Genomic DNA, 21,437 nt, shown 5'->3' with positions numbered 1-21,437 from the left:
CAACAGTATTTAGAGTACATGAGATGTAAGTAACACATCCAAGAAGAGGAACAACAGAAATTACAGGTAACCAATTGAACTCACATTGCCTAGCAACCATTTGCTCCCTGCAGGAGTCAGTTATACAGTTGGTAAGTATTAACACCTAGGTTATATCTCCCAACATTTCAAAAAGCTAATTTGGGAAAGGATAGGTGCCCCCTATGATCTGCCCACCCACACCAGATACGCACAAACCATGCCCACATTATATTGGAGACAAATCAAGACAGTACCAGCAAATTAGGAATTGTTGGTATGATCTAGGTTCAAAAAGGGAGTGTACTGCGTCACATTGGGGAACCAGTTGTGTCACATACTGAGTATGGGACATCCCCTGGGGGCGTGTATAGTGCTTCAATAGTAAACACCATTGTCAGTTGGGCAGATAGATATTATATAGTTAGTAGGAAGCACTTAAAATAAGAAGATATCTCAATATACCTAAATATAATGGGGCTTTACCTGTCAATGGTTGTATACTTGGTTCTGTCAAATTAAGAGACCTTGTGGAAATTTATTTTGAATCAATAATCAGGTAATTCATTCTAACAAATCAATTCTACTGTGCTTAGAACATGCAGTATATGTGTAATTGCTTTTTCCAATTAAGAAATGTAAATAATGTTGGTCACTCAATATTACTGGGGATTACAGGCAATTCATTTTGTGTTAAAAAATACTAGACATGGAATTTGTCAATATAAACATGAAGAAACATGTAATACCCCATTTACATTGCTTGAAAGACCCAGGTTTTTGCCGGGGTGAGCCCCGACTACCCAGGTCAACGCTCAGTGTGAATGGGTCCAGGGGCATCTACCCAGGTTGGATGACCCGGGAATTAGACCCGGGTTTTTTGCAGGGTTATTGCCAGGCCCAGCCTAGGTAGCCGCCAGTATGAACGGTGAGACTCGGGTTTTTCCATCATCATCGCAAGAGGAGCCAATCAGAGCTCCTCTTGTGATGTTGCCAGGGAAACCCGGGCAGACCCGTGTTCAGTGTGAACACGGTTTACCCGGGAATCTGCCTGGATATTACAGGGGTGGCAATCTGAAAGTGGTATTAGTGTACTATTCTAAGACAAAGGAGCATAAGTGTCTGTCTGGAAAAGCAGATCCAGTACGTTGAATGCTGACAGTAGCGCCAATTTCTAATGCAGACAATTTGACATTGGTTTAAGGAGAAGACACTGAATACAGAGAAAGATAAAGGATGTTGTGAGAATAGACCAGACGTGTGGAATAAGAATACATACAGCAACTAATATTGCATATAAAGAAAAGAGGAAGTGATTTTGTGAGAAGTCCTAAAAACATACAGAATATGAACACATACTGACAGCTAAGTGTAGAATACAGATTAAATTCTGATGATGTATTGTACAATTCTTTATACATAACGAGTAAGAAGACATTGTAAGCATTGTGGGAGGGATAAAGGGCAACAAAAGAGGTGAAAAACAAAGCATAAAGATAAAACTATGATAAAACATCAGGATATGACCCCCCATTTTGAAGATTATTTTATCGCTGCTTATCACGTCATCGAGCGAGGTGAAACGTGGTTGACCGGATCGTGCATTTGCGAACAGATAGTCTGTTTAACAAGCATCGTAGCGGTACACATGCTGCTGCAATGTTCATTCTGTTTTCTCCATCTTAAGATGACAGCAACAGAAGAAAATTAAGGAAAAACAGTTTTTGCTTTGAATATTTTTTCACTTGTCAATATGTTTTTACATCTTTTTTTACATGTTTTGATCTATGTTTTTACAATTATTTATTAATTTTTAACTAAGTGGAACTGAAAGCTTAAGATTGTATTTAATGGGCTAGTGTCGTAACTCAAGACATGTGTAAGATTAAATAAGGAACAAAGACTGGTGTCTACTTTAATTGCGCAAGAATAACTATATTTCAAGAAGGAGAAGTGTTTACATGGGGAGGAGTTAAAGGATCTCTTATTAAGTAGAATCAGAGATGAAATCACATTCAAGCAGTCAACCGAAGGACAGACGGTAACAATCCATCAGTTATTATGTGGACTTTGGTGGTTGCTGTATTATGCTTGGTGAGTGCTCTCAATCACGCTGAAGACTCATGTCCAGGTAAGACATATCGTACAGACTTTAAGAGGTAAATTTATCAAGCGGCGGGTTTGAAAAAATGGAGATGTTGCCTATAGCAACCAATCAGATTATAGCTGTCATTTTGTAGAATGTTCTAAATAGACGGTAACTAGAATATGATTGGTTGCTATAGGCAACATCTCCACTTTTACAAACACGCAGCTTTATAAATTTACCTCCAAATGTCTCTAAGTTGTCCATTAGAGGCACCTGACCTTTTATCATGGTTTTCACTACAAATTAAATTAAATTTTTTTATTCTACCCAAGCAAATGTTATATTGTTTTTTTCAGGACATCTAGGAGTTTATTTTGGCAGCATACTGAAATATTTAACTTTTTAGTTGACATCTATTAACTGAGGCAAAACAGACAAAAATAATGAAAATTACACTATTACAATTTTTGGTTCATTGTTCACAATCAAACCATTATTTTGAAACACTTTTATTTTTATATACTAAACAATATTTTTAAAAAGTAAACATTTTTTTACTACTACTTGTTTACATTTTGCACTTTGTGAAAACAGTTAAAATAAATCAATTTAAGCTTGACATATCCAAAATGGTTTGCACATTTCTTATATAAAAAAATTTTTGGGATTATTTTTAACAGCTTTCCTTTTAAATTTATTTCTGGTGCCTGGAGGCTTGGAGACAAGGCTACTTTAACGAGGATATAGGAATTATTTTATAGCTGGTGCTAGACGCCTTGTATACCTGTGTACTGTGGAGAGAATTAAAGTGATACAATTATGTAGGTCCACAGATGTGCAAGAACATGACAATAAGAATCATTTGTGTAATCTTTTATATAGCAATTGATATCTATACTAATATAATCTGAAATGTAGACACTGCTAAAAGCAAACAAAAGAGGACTAGAATCAGAAGACAGAGCTATGCAGGGAATAATATAGTGTATTAAATAAGCATAAATAAATGGTGATGAGTGTAAATTGTCTGGCTTTCCTGCCAGACTGCAACTGCTTTGCCAGCTATGAACTTGTGTGGTAAGTATCTGCTATCTCCCTGTAAAACAGGCTTTCATTGATACACATAGAGGGGCATTTTTATTATCAACTGAATCGTAAACACAATTAATTTCAATCCTTATCACAAAGATAAGAATTGGAATATCGTGACTGTTTATTAAAATTCTTCACTAGGAACAACAGTCACGAAAAATGTGGGGTAATGTGATGTTATAGAAATCATCTAGAGAGAGGTCATTTATCAGCAGTGACCGTCCTTGTAAGCTGACTCTCTCTTTATGTATATTACTTCCCTCCACTATCATCTTTGCTTGTAGATGTAAAGCTGGTGGGGATTGGAGACTCGGAGAAGTTGGCTATACTTCGAGGATGTCCTGGGCTGCCTGGATCTACTGGCCAAAAAGGAGAACCTGGTCCCTCCGGAGAGAAAGGTGAGTGATTATTTGACTGTCTTTTACAGCAGAGGAGCTTATAGTGAGGGCCAACTGAGCATGTGTGGTGTGTATGTATGGGTGTGTATATACATTAACTAGTGTTAATCAGTGTGAGGATATATGCCATACTTATAGCATCAGTATTATAGTATAAAGTGATTTCATGGTTTGGAAAAATATGAATTTTATTGTAAAACTTTTTGAAACAGGTAGCATAGTGGATAGCTATGCTACCTGACAGCCCTGGGGCCTTGGATTTTATTCCAACCAGGGTACTATCTGTGTGCATTTTGTATAGTGTGTATATATATATATATATATATATATATATATATATATATATATATATATATAGACAGATAGCATGGGTTCCCTATGGGATGTCTGGCTTCCTCCCACAGTACAATAACAGAATGGTAGGTTAATATTAGAGATGGTCACTGACCCCCGTGTTTTGGTTTTGGATTCGGTTTTGGATCTGGATTACCGTCGTGTTTTGGTTTTGGTTTTGGTTTTGCAAAACCGTCATTGCGTGTTTTGGTTTTGGTTTTGGTTTTGTTTGGTTTTGTTTTGCTATTTTTTGGGAAAATCCATGTTTTTGGGCCTAAATTAACCCAATTTAGTGCTCCAACTGTTTTAGAGACAAGTAATCTAATTGTTGAGGTAATAAATCATCCACAAAAACAGTTTAATTCTTCGTTGGTAGGCCTATTCTACACACAAAACAGATTGTCTTCCTCTCCATCTATGCATATTGGCAATGCAGCCATCGTCTTTGAATGTATATTACACCCTACACTTATAGTTAAATATGTAAAGAAATGGAAAAAGCCAGTTTGGTTTCTGTCTCTCAAGGCCCCCCTCCACTTGTATAAAATACCAAAAAATTCAGCCATTATAGACTGTACAATATTAATTGACATGGAGAAAGCCAGTTTGGTTTCTGTCTCTCTAGGCCCCCCTCCACTTGTATAAAATACTAAAAAATTCAGCCATTATAGACTGTACAATATTAATTGACATGGAGAAAGACAGTTTGGGGTCACTCTGTCTCTCTAGGCCCCCCTCCACTTGTATAAAATACCAAAAAATTCAGCCATTATAGACTGTACAATATTAATTGACATGGAAAAAGCCAGTTTGGTTTCTGTCTCTCTAGGCCCCCCTCCACTTGTATAAAATACCCAAAAATTCAGCCATTATAGACTGTACAATATTATGAAAAATGGACAAAGCCAGTTTAGGGTCACTCTGTCTATGACACCCTACCCTTAAGGATAAATTGCCCTAACAGCAGCCTTTCAAGATGGTATGTGATATGGAAATGCCACAAGTCCCTTTCCTCTTTGGGGGTAGATTGCACCCTACACTTACATAGAAAGTTTTAAAAAGATGTTATCGGCATCATCTTCAGCTTAATCCTCACCCTCATCAGTGTGTACGTCATCATCACAGACTATCAATTCATCGCCGCTTGAATCCGCCATTAGAGAACAGTCAGTGCTTGGATGTCTTGGATGGTGAAGGCCTTCCTCGTGGAAGATGTAGTTCATTTTTATAAACATCATTTTCTCCACATTTTTGGGAAGTAACCTTCTACGGCGATCACTGACTAAGTTCCCTGCTGTGCTGAACACTCGTTCAGAGTACACACTGGAGGGTGGGCAGCTTAGGTATTGCAAAGCAAGTTTGTACATGGGTTTCCAAATGGCCTGCTTTTCTTCCCAGTAAGGAAAGGGACTGTCTGACATTTCCATATCAACTACCTCTTGAAAGTAATCCTCCACCATCCTTTGCATGTTTATACTCATATTGGATGGAGTTATGGGCAAAGTGACACATTTTTTTGAAAAATCCTTCAAACCAGCCCAGATGTTAAATTGTTCTCGTCTGCCCCCTGTGTCTTCCCTGCTTCTTTTTTGGAAATTTAATTTTTTACGAGCAACAGTTTGAGAAAGTGAAGGAGGACACGTCGTCAAGCCGAGGCCCAGTTCAGCGGCCAACTTGCTGAGCAATAGCTCCTTGCAAAAGTTCACATCTCGCTCATTTACAAGTAAAGACTCAATGTAGGTTTTAAACCTTGGATCAAGCACAGTGGCCAAAACGTACTGATCCGAGTTCAAGATCTTAATAACTCGAGGATCATTGTGAAGCGAATTAAGTACTTGATCGACAAGGCCAACATACTTTGCTGAATTGCTTGCTTTCAGCTCCTCCTTCATTTTCTCAAGCTGCTTTTCCAATAGTCTAATTAAAGGAATGACTTGGCTCAAACTAGCAGAGTCTGCACTGACCTCACATGTCACAACTTCAAATGGTTTCAGCACCTTGCACAGCACTGAAAGGATTCCCCACTGTGCAAGAGTGAAATACATCCCCCCTCCTTTCCCAATGTCATGACTTGTGCAATATGCTTGGATGGCTTTGCGCTGTTTCTCCATCCTCTGAAGCATGTACAGGGTGGAATTCCACCTAGTTACCACCTCTTGCTTAAGTTGGTGGCAGGGCAAGTTAAACTGCTCTTGGAGCTGCTGTAATCTCCTACATGATGTGGCTGAATGCCTGAAATGGCCTGAAATTTTACGGGCCACCGAAAGCATCTCCTGCACCTCACGGTTATTTCGTAGGAAGCTCTGCACCACCAAGTTGATGGTTTAAGCAAAACAGGGAATGTGCTGGAAATCACCCAGCTGTAATGCTCGCACTATATTGTTGGCGTTATCTGAAATGACATACCCTGGGGAGAGTCCGAGTGGTATAAGCCATGCATCAATCACATCTCTCAGTTTGCGTAACAAATTGTCAGCTGTATGCCTGTTAGTGAAGCCGGTGATACAAAGAGTGGCCTGCCTGTGACAAATGTTACGTAGTGGTGTACATGCTGCTGCTGTTCCTGCTGGTGAAGGTGAATGACCAACCCAGTGGGCTGTCACAGTCATATAGTCTTTGGTTTGGCCACTTCCACTTGTCCACATATCTGTGGTTAGGTGAACAGTGGGCAGAATGGCATTTTTCAGCGCAATCTCTACATTTTTACACACTTTTTGGTATAGTTGTGGAATAGCTTTACGGGAGAAATGGTGTCGCGATGGAATTCTGTAACGCGGACACAAAACCTCAATTAACTGTGAAAAACCAGCTGCGTTTATTGTGGAGATTGGACGCAGATCTAACACTAACATTGCAGCCATGGCGTCTGTGATTCGCTTGGCGACTGGGTGACTGCTGTCATATTTGCTTCCCCTCGCAAATGATTGTTTCACAGTTAATTGCTGAAATGTAGGACTGCTCATTTTATTAACCTGCCTCTGGGATGACGATTCACCCCCAGCAGCAGCAACAGCAGCAGCAGGACTAACGCTTTCTTCAGAGGAATCAATAATAGTGCCGGAGTCATCCACCCTTAAGTGGGATGCCGGGCTAACTCCGAGCGCTACTGAGGATATTGATGAGGATGGTGTGGTGGGTGTATTTTGTAGCCGTCGGTATGTCGGTGAGCGGAGGGTCTTAGCTGATGAGGGAGTGCTTGTATTCTTTTGGGAAGAACTTTCAGCTTTTCCCAACACTTTGCCATGAACTCTCGTTAAATGGCGTAACATAGACGAGGTTCCAAGATGGTTAAGGTCCCTCCCTCGACTGACTGTGGCTTCACATACACTACAAATGGCTATACAATTGTTGTCTGGATTTGGGTAGAAATAATTCCACACATAAGAAGTGGATTTTTTTGTTTTATGCCCAGGCATGACAATGGCCTTTTTCTTGTCACGTGCCAGAACTGCTGCCACTGGTGCAGGACTTACACAAACAACCTCATCCTCATCAACATCCTCATTAGCGCCCTCGTCGCCTACACAAATCTCCCCCTCATCCTCTTCTAATTCCAAAGTGGCATCCTCAATTTGGGTATCACCGGCTACACTCGGGCTATTAAGGCACACATCAGCAGAATGCTCACGATTAGACATCCCACTGTTGGATGGACTCTCCACAGGGATTGTTGTCATTTGTGAATCAGAGCAAATATTCTCCTGTAATGCCTCACTGTTATCTTGCAGCTCGGCTTTGACGCGTAACAGTAGTTGTGCACCAATTGTAGGCTGGGTAACTTTTTGGGATCTGCCACTAATAGCCAAAGGTGAAGGCCTCATTCTCTCTTTGCCACTGCGTGTGTAGAATGGCATGCTTGCAATTTTTTTTTTATCGTCACTTAACTTTTGCTCAGTTACACTTCTTTTTCGCTTCAATACAGTAAATTTTTTTTGGGTTTTTGTTTTTTGCACTAATTTGAAAACACTCTGTTGTTTGACATCGCCTTGGCCAGATGACGTACTGGGAACACTAACATCAGGACTGGTGACAGAACCTGGTTGCTCATTCAGATCATATGTGGACTGCTTTGAATCCATTCTGAGCGCAAACCACTGGGGAGTGCTAAAAATTATTTAGTAGATTCTGCTGACAGTTATGACTTTTGACAGCCAGAAATATTAATGCACAATTAGGGAGGACACCCCAAAAGCACTGAGGAGTGCTAAAAATTATTTAGTAGATACTGCTGACAGAAATGACTTTTGACAGCCAGAAATATTAATGCACAATTAGGGAGGACACCCCAAAAGCACTGAGGAGTGCTAAAAATTATTTAGTAGATACTGCTGACAGAAATGACTTTTGACAGCCAGAAATATTAATGCACAATTAGGGAGGACACCCCAAAAGCACTGAGGAGTGCTAAAAATTATTTAGTAGGTACTGCTGACAGATATGACTTTTGACAGCCAGAAATAGTAATGCACAATTAGGGAGGACACCCCAAAAGCACTGAGGAGTGCTACAAATTATTTAGTAGATACTGCTGACAGATATGACTTTTGACAGCCAGAAATATTAATGCACAATTAGGGAGGACACCCCAAAAGCACTGAGGAGTGCTAAAAATTATTTAGTAGATACTGCTGACAGATATGACTTTTGACAGCCAGAAATATTTATGCACAATTATGGGGGACACCCCAAAAGCGCTGGGGAGTGCCAAATATGAAGAAAAAATAATAAACCTCTATCCTCCTCTCTGCACTAGCGATTTTGGTTAGAGCAATTGCAAGAACAATATTGTATTCTCTGTCCCTGCTCTAATTAGCCTATGACTACACCCTGCTCTCTCCCTCTGTCAAATGGCGATGGATTGCTGTGGAGGCGTGTATTTATAAAGTTGAAGTATCGCGAGAACCGAGCCCCGAGATCCGACGACGTCACAATGACGTTCGGCCTCAATTTGGATTCGGAATGGGCGGGAGAGTACCAAGCTGCTCAGCTCGGTACTCGGATACCCAAAGTTCGGGTGGGTTCGGTTCTCGGAGAACCGGACCCGCCCATCTCTAGTTAATATTGATGTGGTAGAGAATTTACATAGCAAGAATCATTGGGGATTGATATAATCTTAACAATAAAGATTGATTGAAGGTATAGTATATATAACAAAAATAATATATATATATATATATATGTTGCACCCCTAAATAATGGACCCCACATCCATTGCTTAGGGGTGTGGGAAGAACCCTAGTGTTTTCAGCACGGAGCTGGGTTTCCCTGGGGTGGGGTCTGCATTTGCTTTGACGGACTATTGTTCCCTAGGGAATTGCACCCCGTGCATAATGACAACCAACCTGGGGCTGGTTGTCATTATGGCAGGGGGAACCCACACTGTCGATTCCCCTGGTATAGTGTCACCAACCCTGGCTGTCAAAGCCTAGTCCTGGTGCTAGTAAAATTGGGCGGGGGGACTAGGCAGCACTAGGGTTAATTTGTTTGGGGGGTGGGCATTCTGCTGTTTTTCAAAAATGATTTCTTTGCTGTATTTTGCCAGCGGGTCCACCAAGGAGTACTAGGGTTAATGTGTTCGGATGAGAGGGGTTTGGGGTTCATGTTTGTGTGCGCTTTTTTTTTTTAACATTAACTATTTTATTGGCTGCAATTCTGGCGGGTCAGCCGACGGCTCTGCCAGATGCCTTTGGCGTTGCCTTTTGAATGTCGACATTGTGACTGTCAACATTACAACTGTCGACTGTAACAATGTCACCATTTTAACCATGATGAGAGAATGAATATGTCAATATTTACACTGTCACCATTTTGGTGTGGACAGTATAAGTGTCGACAAATTCACCTTCTCCGAAATGACTACATCTCGGCAGCTGAAACGGCATATTCCATTGTAAAGCAGGCTGTTCACAGTTCACATAATTGATAAATTGTAATAGTTGCTCCCTTGTCCTGGTAGACCCTGGGCAAATGCAGATACTAAATATTAAACTAGATCATTACTATTTTTAAACCTTTCAGGATCTAAAGGAGAACCTGGGAAAGCTGGACCTACTGGGCAGACAGGTTGGTTGTTTACCGTTATTTATTATTGATGCCAGGAACATCCACACTGAGCCCTCCTATCAGCCAAAAAAGAATCAATGGTCTATGGCAATCATGTATTAGGGATATTAAAACTGCTGCCCACATAAATGTCTAATACCTGCACTTTTCTACACCCAGACAGTAGAACATTGGGAATCCCTAAAACTCCAACCTTCTCCAAGATTGAGCAACCCAAATTTTGGATTGATTGTCTATCTAAGTGGACTATCTTGGAAGTTTAGCAGCAACATTGGCAGGTTCCAGGCCAAGCAGTAGTAGGGAGCCGTAGCATGTGCATTGCAGAGTATCAATACACTATGATGCTGCCAATTTCCTATATGGATACTGCCCCCTTTTGATTTCTCATGATACACAGCATGGTGGCTTAGTGGTTAGCACTTCTGCCTTACAGCACTGGGGTCATGAGTTCAATTCCCGACCAAGGTCTTATCTGTGAGGAGTTTGTATGTTCTCCCCGTGTTTGCGTGGGTTTCCTCCCACACTCCAAAAACATACTAGTAGATTAATTGGCTGCTAACAAATTGACCCTCTGTCTGTATGTGTATGTGTGTGTATGTGTGTGTGTGTGTGTGTGTGTGTGTGTGTGTGTGTGTATGTGAGGGAATTTAGACTGCAAGCCCCAATGGGGCAGGGACTGATGTGAATGAGTTCTCTGTACAGCACTGCGGAATTAGTGATGATGGTGATGATGATGATGAAATAGGAAAAACACAGCTCTGAAACAGAGAAGTATAAGGTGCTTGTAAAAAAATGTAAATCCCATTTAAAGGGATATTGCCATTAATTGTTATTCTTTTAGTTTTCAAATATAGTTTGTTCCCCACTGACAGTAAACAATTGTACTTAGCGTCAATGTAAGGACAAATGCAATCATCTGTACAGATTTAAACTAATGTGACATAGGTGTATTAGAACACAGTGCACTTGTGACATCACCTGCTGATGAATGGGAAGCGCTCTTTACCTGTGAGATCACTGCATAAAACATTTCCGTGTGACATGAGAACTGTTGCATATCTCTGTGAGAACCACAGGATGCTGTCTGGATAATCACAGTATTCTAAATAATGTACCTTTGTGACATTACCAGCCCAATAAATGTCCAGCAAACACAAGGATTAGTAACAGGGCGAATTTAAATATACAAAATAAAAGGATCAACCAGCACTCCCGTATAAAGTATTGTAGTGTATAATTAATTTACTTATTTTTATTTCATTGCATATATTTGGTTATGAACAGGAACAGCAGGTTCTCCTTGATTAAAATGACAAAAAGGTGAGTTGATCAAGAATGGAATTAATTACAGAACCATCGTAATTTAAATTAAATATAATTTATCACTGAAAATTATCTCATTAGAAACACTTATTTAGCTTCAATGATATTTAGTGTTTTGTTCTGATTTTCCTCCTCTATTATGTCTGCACAGAGCTTTTAGCCACATAGCTCTTCATGAACAGCAATAACATCAATAACACCTACAGGTTGTAAAAGTCAGAGTTAAAAACAATACACATCATACTTGACAACATATTTTTAATCTCCTCCAGGAGATGAAGCTAAATTACGGAGGGGGGGTTGCAGGGCAGCATTAAGGGAATGGAGGCCCCTGGGCTAAGGGAGCCTCCATTCCCCACGTGAGGCCCCCCCCCCCAGGTGAGCCGAGCCGCCCCCAAGGCACTTACCTCTTCTTCTGGCATTGCAGTCCTTCCCCGGCGCACTGTACGCTCTTTACTGAGGAGATCCCGTGAGAGTGAGACTCATGAGATCTCCTCAGTAAGGAGACTACAGCGCGCCGGGGAAGGACCGCAGTGAAAGTGCTCAGCACCATAGATCGCACCGGGGTCTCCCCCGCCCCCAACCGATCAATAATGCTGCTGAGTATTTGCAAGGGCCCCCTTGATGCCCGAGGCCCCTGGTCTGTAGCCCCGTTAGCCCTAGGGTTAATCCGGCCCTGGGGGTTGTGCGGCAATTGCTGCGGGGGGGTGTCAAAATGTCGTAATTTGCAATTCACGTCATTGAGGCCCCATCCCGCCCACTTCGCTAGGAAGTGGGTAAGATGTGGGAGAATGTCCTACTCTCCCAAGAGACCGAGAGACCTTCCGGAATTCGGGAGTCTCCCAGACATTCCAGTGGAGTGGAGTATAGGTACAGGTACTGGTTTTGAGTTTTGGAATTGCGTCTGTGCAAATAGTTTTTGCAACCAATTGCAAGAGTCCTGCCTGCTATCACAACCACCTTAATAAATTACAACTTCCCTGCTTGTGTAGCCTCGTTTATGTCTAATTACTGTCATGACATGTGTATTGCATTTGTATCTGTTTATTGCTAATATTTGTTATTACTCTGATAGAATTGTGCCTGGAAAAGAGCTTTGTTCACATATAAATGCGCTTTCACTTATAGAGTGTGGTCCAATGAAAATAATAACCAATACCTGATATCCAGGACCTCTCCAGATATGTAAAAGTCATTTTGCAGGGCTAAAAAAGGTTTTTGGCCAACCATCAGGAACACCCCATATATTTGTTAATCTTGTTTATTACAGTACCAAATGGATTACTGGGGTCAGCTTGCATTCAGCAAAGAATACCCTAATTAGAAGGAGCAAACATTTGCCCTCCAGAAGTGGTCGCCATCTAGACACGCTAAGCCACATATTTAGGTCTTAGCGTGTTAATATTTCTTTTTAGCAACCCGTAGTTTGCATATTGCAAGGCAGTCAATCCCATAGCATGCACTGAGAACACTATGCCTCCCCTACTCACATTTGTCTTTCCCCTTTAGGAGAGAAAGGAGACACTCCCACCCCAGACCCAGTTTATGGTAAGTGAAACGCCTAAAGGAAAACTACACTGGGAAATCATCATATTACTAAAGCAAAGTGCAGATATTACTAAAGCAAAGTGCAGAAAATCAAGGATCTACCGTGTCATGGCATAAATTTGGCCATGGAGACATAACTCCAACAAACACGTGCCATCAACAGATAACCCTTCCTTCCCACCATTCTCACAGTCTCACCAGGCCTCCTCAGACCTACCTGACTCTCCAGACAGATAAGATATCCTCTTCCAAAACCTCTCTACCACCTTCCAAATTCCCCTACCCCCAAACCTTTCTCACAACTTTCCAATGCCCTCTTCTACTTCACTCCTTTTCTTGCCATAATCTCTCCTTACTCCTGGTCTGTTATTACTAATTTAGGCAGCAGATTAGTACTACTCACAAGTGATGCTAGTATGCAGTGTCGGACTGGGGCATGAAGGGCCCACCGGGGGACTGCAAATCTAGGGGCCCACCAGAGGGGGTGTGGCCAGCCATCATAGAGGCGAGACCAGACACTAGAGGGGGAGTGGTCAGCTCACAAAGGACAGCTATCACCATAGTGTAGTATATTAAGAATGTAGTGTGTATATAAAGAGTACACAATCTTGACCTGCCCCTTATATTGGGCTGAACAGTCACCAAAAATTGGGATTGTCCCACTAGACCAGGCTTGGCTAACCTGTGGTACTCCAGGTGTTGTGAAACTACAAGCCTCAGCATGCTTTGCCAATATATAGCAGCTTATTGCTGGAAGGGCATGCTGGGACTTGTAGTTTCACAACACCTGGAGTGCCACAGGTTAGCCAAGCCTGCACTAGACTCAGAACAATTGACAGACTGTCCTACCTGTTCTTGTCACATTTACCACCTGTGGCTGCTGGTTTCTTTAGTTGCGGCTTGTCTGGATCCTGGAATGTTGAGGGTCCTATTTGGAAAAAATAATGGATACATTTAGAAAACTCCAACCATCCCCGCTAATAAATCAACAGCACCCACATTTAATAAATAGGCCTCTCTCCAGCCCCAAAATTAAAGTAATAGTACTCAAATTTGATAAATAAACATTTTACCCTCCCTCAAAACAGCCCCAGCAATAAATTAATAGCATTTACATTTAATACATCCATTTTCCCACAACCATTCCTAGCATTAAATAATTAATATTCACATTTAATAGATAGCATTAAATTAAAGGTCCCATCACCCCCCTCCCTATAGTGTTCTCTGTACAGCCCCCCTCTCTATAGTTTACCATAGGCAGCCCCCCCACTATAGTTTAGTATAGATAGGCAGCCCCCCTATGCCACATAGTAGTGCCCCAAAACAATATTATGCCATACAGTAGTACCTGAAATTCACATATGCCACGTAATAGTGTCCCCAATTCATATTATGCCCACAATAGTGCCCCCCAATTCACATATGCCATGGAATAGTGTTCTCCATACACACACACACACACACACACACACACACACACATTTGTACATTGATTCTAATGCAATCTACATTATATTGAATTAGGGCTTGTATATTTTCATCATTTAAGGCCCTATATAAATACAGTGAGAAAAGGAACAGCCACTTTAATAGAGCAACCTGCATGCAAGCACATGCACACATCTGACTCATTGTATAATCAAAATATCTGTATGTGTCAAATGTGTATCACTGTAAACCTACAGCATGGTCATACACAATGCTAAAGGACAACGAAAATTAAAGGCAAATTGTTTTATTAAAATATCAAATGATCAATAGCTCTACCTGTCAATTTCATCAATAATATCAGCTCAGCACAAATATAAAACCCCAAATAAAAGGAATTTTCTCTTTCAAAGTATGAGCCCTTTATAAGAATATGCTGCTTTCTCCAGGATCCAACCATCTAATTGGTTTAAAGCAAACCAGGGCAGTATTGTATAAGTTTGTGAAATGGTGCCCTGAGTAAATAATGCATACCTCCTACTGTTCCGATTTCAGCAGGACAATACCACATCGCAGACCCAAAAGAGGCGGATTTTGCACTCAAAAATGGCCGATGTTTCGTCTCAAAATAGGTATTTTTATTCTAGATCTAGAATAGTAACATATATATATATATATATATATATATATATATATATATATATATATATATATATACTCTGCAGTCAGTCTCTGCTCTCCCTGCAGCTAGAGCACAGATGTATATAAGATAATTCTGTGCCATGTCCTGGAATTTAGAAAAAGAAAGGATAAGCGCTCAAATCCAATCAGGACTCAACCTGCTACAAGCTGCATGTAGGGAGATTCTCCCAAAATCCCAAAGTTGAGGAAAAAAATGCACATTCCATCTATCATTGACAGTTGAATTGGAGTGTTATTCCTTCCACACTTTCAAATGCATGTACTTTTCATCCTATACTGAAATGATTAGCGTGGTATAAGTAATTGTATTAACTGCAGCTTACATATTAGTCTCCAGGTGTTTGTACGAGAGTTAAATTGCAATTGTACCTTATGGTACATACAAGTTTGATTTTGTTTTTATCCTCTTAGCGCTGTGGGATTGTATATATTAAGTCCTGGAATTTGGTGAATATTAAGATATAAGCAATAATATTAAATAAAAAAAAATAATCTACTTACCCATATCCTCATTGCTGCAGCCCCTCTGCTCCTTAGTCCTTCAGCGGTGGGATCATCACAGTCAGCTGACAGAGGGAGGGGGCAGGTCACGTGATCTGCAGCAGCAGCAGAGACGCCAGGGAGTGCAGCGGGGACGTCCAGGAGGACAGCGGGGACGCCAAGGACATCGACCCCCAGGTGAGTTTAATGGGCTCCGCCCACTTTCAGAAGGGGGTGTGGCCGTAGGGCAGCGGGGCCTACCGGTGATTTTTCCGATATCCCGGTGGGCCAGTCCGACGCTGCTAGTATGCCAAAACTGCGACTAGTTTGGTATTAAAGTCCTGTACATTTGATTTACTCTCCAGCTAGATTCTAAATTGGCATCTACAGTCTTACTGTATGGCCATATGATAGGGGGCAAAAAAGTGTCCTAGAGCAGCAAAAACATAACATCTGAGCCTGTACTGTGTCGCTATTGTCTTATTTAGTTTTTGACAAACTTGGCCTGATCTTGTAATATGTGTGATCAAATCTGTTCTCTTGAATTCCATGTTAATCCTGTTTGCCTGGACAAATATCCGCATTAGTGCATATGTAGTGTCAGTTACTGAACTTTCTCTTTCAGCTGCACGAAACTGCAAGGAGCTGCAGAACCTGGGGCCTCTCCTCAGCGGGTGGTACAAAATATATCCGGATGGGGAAAAACCTCTTACAGTTTTGTGTGACATGGACACAGATGGAGGAGGATGGATTGTAAGTGAGAAAAGATCTATAATCAGTGTGAGAACATTCAGAAGTCTCCTCCAATATCCTTGCTTAAATACAATGGGTCTGATTCATTAAGGAAAGTAAAGCAAAAAAAATGAGTAACTTTGCACCTTGGCAAAACCATGTTGCATTGGAGGGGGGGGGGGTAAATTTGAAATGTGATGGTAGATTTGTAGTTGAGGTAGAGTCTGTCCTAGATCAACTTTATATTTCAGTGTAAATATAAAGCTATCAAGTATTCGTTTGCTGCACGAAAAACAGCCAGTATTTAACTTATGTGCAAAATAATAAACAACTTTTCACCCCTTGCAGTGTAACATGGTTTGTCCATGAGAAAATTTACTCTTTTATTTGCCTTACTTTTCTTAATGAATCAGGCCCAATATGTTCAGTAATAAAGCATATTTAATGCATAAGTGTTACAATTACCTTCAATCCCTATTCAATATTCTTTACTCCTAAACACATTGGGAGGCATGTCGCTGGCAGATATTTGCTTTTTCTGACCTGTACTTACAAAAAAATAATAAAAGAATCCATATGGGAAACGCCTCCTTCACTACACACTTACCTATCACATTAAGCTGATTACTCTCAATTTGAGCCTCGGGGCACTACAATACTTATAATGGCATCATAATTTAAATTAAATATAATGTATCAGTGAAAACTTGATTATAATGCATTCTTTTAGCATTTTGCAAACTGCTTCAACAAATTGTAATTTCATAAATACGCATTTAATGTTAATATACTGTACGTACATGGGAAGAACTAGACATTTGTGGACCCATAGCAAAGTTTTATAAAGGCCTCCATGTACTGCCCAATGGTGAAAAAACTTACATATACACATGGGGCTGTGACAGGGAATGCGGACCCCCATCAACTCATTGCTGCATAGCAAGTGGTAGTCATAATTCCGGCAACAGTAATGCCGTCATCATTGAGACAATGGCGGCATGTTTGAAATAGCGACTTACAGAAAAACTTACACACCACATTACCGACAGCCATTCCAGAAAAGCCGACACAAACAAATGCCGGCAGTGTGATTGCCAGCACTTAAAATGCGACACTCACGTTGCCGACATTAATGGGGCAATGTGAGCGGGTCCTCCGGCTATACAGCCGCAGCACCCGCCAGCACTGTGTTTTTTATAAAGTAAAAAACACAGTAAGAAGGAACAATAAAAATGTGCGGGGGTGCCCCCTATAAACACTATTACTGCTGGTTGTGGCGAAATCACAACCAACACAAACCAGCCAGGGTAGGTGGCACTATAGCAGGGGAACACTAGGGAGGGAATCCCCCTACCATAATGACAACCAACCTCAGGCTACTCAACACTGGGCTGGATTCCCTAGTGAGTGGGGTCCGCAAAAGAATTATGTGAACCCCCACTCTAGGAACACCCAGCCCAGTGCTGAAAGCACTAGGGCTCTTCCTACACCTCTTGTGCGGTGGGTGTAGGGTAATAACGGCACAAGAAAGTTAAAGAAAGAGTAGGAAAACAACATTTTAGTTTGTGGAACTACAATTTCCTGATAGCCCGGGCTGCCTTTAACAGTCCAGGCATGCTGGTGCTACCAAGTGCTACCATGCCCTGACAACCTGGACCTGCTGTAGTGCCCCAAAGTAAAATGTTAAATAAACCACAACAACCTCTTTAATACCACATTATTTTAATAAAAATAATAAAACCCCTTAAATAAAATACAACACCCTCTTTATAGCTACATCTATTTATTTAAAGTAAAAAAAACAACAAATACTTACCAAGAGATGTCTTTTTCTGTTCTTAGAAGCTTGCAATCCAATTATGCTTGTAAACCATGTCCAAATAAATTATACTCCAAAGGGACCAGGAAAATGTCCCAAATTAATTGTATCCAAAAATTGTATCCAAAAGTCTAGTTAAATTATCTTATCTTCTGGTCCAAAGAACCCCTTTTGTAATTCCAAAAGTCCTGCATGCTTATTATACCATCCTTATTTTACATGGTTCCTAAACCTGCTTTTGAACCTTTAGGTTTTCCAGAGACGATACGATGGAACCGTCAATTTTTTCAGAGATTGGATTGACTACAAGCGAGGGTTTGGCAATCAAATGAGCGAGTTCTGGCTAGGAAATGAGAACATTCACAGTCTGACATCTTCAGGTAACTGACCCATCACCTTCAATCACCTTTTTTTTTTTAATTCATGAATGTGCATATTGTCTAATATCATCATCATCATCATCACCATTTACTTAGACTTATATTTACTAATATCCTTATTGTCTAACAGGCAACCTGTGTCTTGACAGCTATGGCAGAACTTCAAGCTTAAGTATACACTGCCAGTCTCTGGAACTACAAGTTTCAGTTGATAGCTTGACAGAACATGTTGTTTCATGACAGCTAGGTTGCCTACTTCTGGTGTAACGGAACAGTGAAATCTTGATAATCCACCAGTTTCCTTTGTAAGTGTTTGGACAATGGTGTTTTCATTTCTATGTGTTTACACTTTCAGGAACCCATCAGCTTCGAGTTGACCTGACAGATTATGAAAACAACTATAGTTTCGCAACCTATGCTTCCTTTGCCATATTAGGAGAAGATGAAAAATATAAGCTTAGCCTTGGGGCTTTTAGTGGAGGCACTGCAGGTAGGTGTCATCATTCCATTTCTCTGTAAAGTTATGGCACACAAATACCAACTTTAAATTTCAGTGTACAAATAAGCTATCAAGTATTTGTGTGTTACATGAAAAAACAGTCAGTATTTAACTTATGTGCAAAACAGAATACTAATTTGCACCCCATGCATTGTAACATGGTTTTGTCCAGGAGACTGAAATAAGAAGTTTCTCAAGTTAAGATCCTTAATGAATCATGCCCTATGTCATTATTTCTATGATCTATTGCGTTTCAAATGACATAACCGAGTAATTTTACATGGTATTTTAATTGATGCTTTAATATACTTTATATCCAATATAAATTAAAAGCCATACTCTCTGCCTGTTCCTCCTATCCCGCATGGTGCCTTACTAAAGGCTCAAGCAAAAGAGTTACTAGCCTGATGCAGTAACCCGCTGTGCACACGGAGGCACGTCTGTGCAGTTTGTGGTCCATTTCCATCAGGTGACTGATAATAAAGTGTGGGAGATAACACAGCAGATCATTAGCAGAGTACCATGGTGGTTCTTTGTAAGGACCCCAATAAAGCCTGTTTTCTATGTTCTCTGCATAGTGGTGCTTCTTGTGCCTCTGGCATTGTATCCCCGTTTGAACTGGAGGGGGAGTGGCTAAAGGGCAGCCTAGCACTATACGAAAGCTAGGACGGCTCTCATAGGGCTATGCCCTATCCCGATTCTGGGAGCACAATTGTTGGGGGTATGCAGCAGGGATGTCTCTCATCTCATACAAATTATCATTGCTATTTGTATTGTTGTAACGTACCATATAGAACACTGATATTATCACTTGTATCATTGTTAGAAATACCAAAAGGTAAAAACCCCAAATGCAGAATTTTCAATAAAGAATAGCAGCATCTTAAAAATGAATACTGTACATTTTGGAGCCATCAAAAACGGGATGTCTGAGACAGCTGCCTCAATGTGTCTCATTATGGACATCAGGACCAAGGGACTACTGTAAAATATTAAAAATAAAACAAAAGTTGATGTACTAATTTCTGCCTATTTCTTTTATATATGCAGGTGACTCTCTTGGCTATCATAACAACCGTCCCTTCACGACTAAAGACAGGGACAATGATGAATATGGAAGTAACTGTGCAGACGTTTTTAAAGGAGCCTGGTGGCATGGAAGCTGCCATAATGCCAACCTGAATGGACTGTATCTGAGAGGGAAACATGCCAGCTACGCAGACGGAATTATTTGGGAAACTGGCAAAGGAAATTATTACTCTTATAAAATAACAGAAATGAAGATCAGGCCGGTTTAACCTGTATTTACACTGTGTGCTGGGTGCATCCCTTTAATTTGAAATAAAAGCCCAAACATAGTTTGATATATTGTGTAGATTTCTCAAGGGAACACTGGAAAGTTTTGGTCTGTAGCTAATACAAATAAGTGTTCCAGGCTCTTTCAGCAATGTGTTGCATTGGAAAAATAGGACGCTGTCAAAAACCTGCGGGCCTGTTTCCTCTAATGTGGATGTGATTTTACATTGCCAGAAGAATATAATAAATAAAATATCATATAAAGTAGATGGCTTCCAGCACCCTGATTAATGTATATATAAGACCTCCCTAACAGCCTGGTGAAGGATCAGTACTATCCACCAGAGACTGGACCGTGGGGGAAATGCCCCCCTGCCACTCTGTCTCTGAGAATGAACTTTATTGTCTTATCTTTCCATGAATTTTAATGAATGAAACAACTTTGAGGTTACTCCACGCAGTCTTATATTTCTACTAAAGTCTGTGCAATAGATCTTTTCAACTGTAAATTACACTAGTAGCATTTATATACACTATTGAGAATGAGTAAAATAATGGAGAAGTGGGCATGGAGAGACAGAAAAGAGACAGAAGCACAGAGAATCGGGAGTGAAAGGGCCGGTTTGAGGGAAAGACAGAGACGATATGGATGAAATCTGATAGATTACAACGAATAAGGAATAGAAGGTGTGAGAAACGGGTAAAAAGGAAAGGGAGAGACAGAGCTTTGATAAAGAGGGAACAGATCTAAAAGTAAAATAATACAGGGTTGATTGAGAGCAAGGAAGGAACGGTCAGAGAGACAGAACAGACAGCAGTAGATAGTTACAGACAGTTAAAAGACTGGAAAAATAACGCAGTGGTTGCAGGAATAAAGGGAAAAGCTGAAATAAAAGGGGCTGCCCTGCCACAATCATGATAGCTGGGAGGTATGCATTAATATAACAAAATATTAAATAATATATAAAATATTACAGTGCGAATAATAATATTTTTATTTATTTATAAACTGCTGACATATTATGTAGCACTGTATATTGAGGGGATCATGATATGACACAAACAAATTACATACAATGACATGGACCAGAAGGTTAAGCTGAGCTTACAATCTTGGAGATTCGATGGGGAACACACGATGGAGAGCTTAATAAAAGAACTTACAAATAGCGCAAACAATCTAAAGCAGCCATCTATCACCAGGCTCCTGATCCATATCTAAGCCCAACAATCA

At 40.5% G+C, this 21,437-nt stretch overlaps 1 pseudogene; it reads left to right on the top strand.

Annotated features, from left to right (window-relative positions):
* The first annotated feature begins 1,811 nt into the window (after positions 1–1,811).
* Positions 1,812–20,271, top strand: LOC142099647 (ficolin-2-like; annotated as a pseudogene).
* The last annotated feature ends 1,166 nt before the right edge of the window (positions 20,272–21,437 follow it).

This window comes from Mixophyes fleayi, chromosome 8, assembly GCF_038048845.1.
Source record: "Mixophyes fleayi isolate aMixFle1 chromosome 8, aMixFle1.hap1, whole genome shotgun sequence".
NCBI lineage: Eukaryota > Metazoa > Chordata > Amphibia > Anura > Limnodynastidae > Mixophyes > Mixophyes fleayi.
This window is presented reverse-complemented; position numbering and strand designations above follow the sequence as displayed.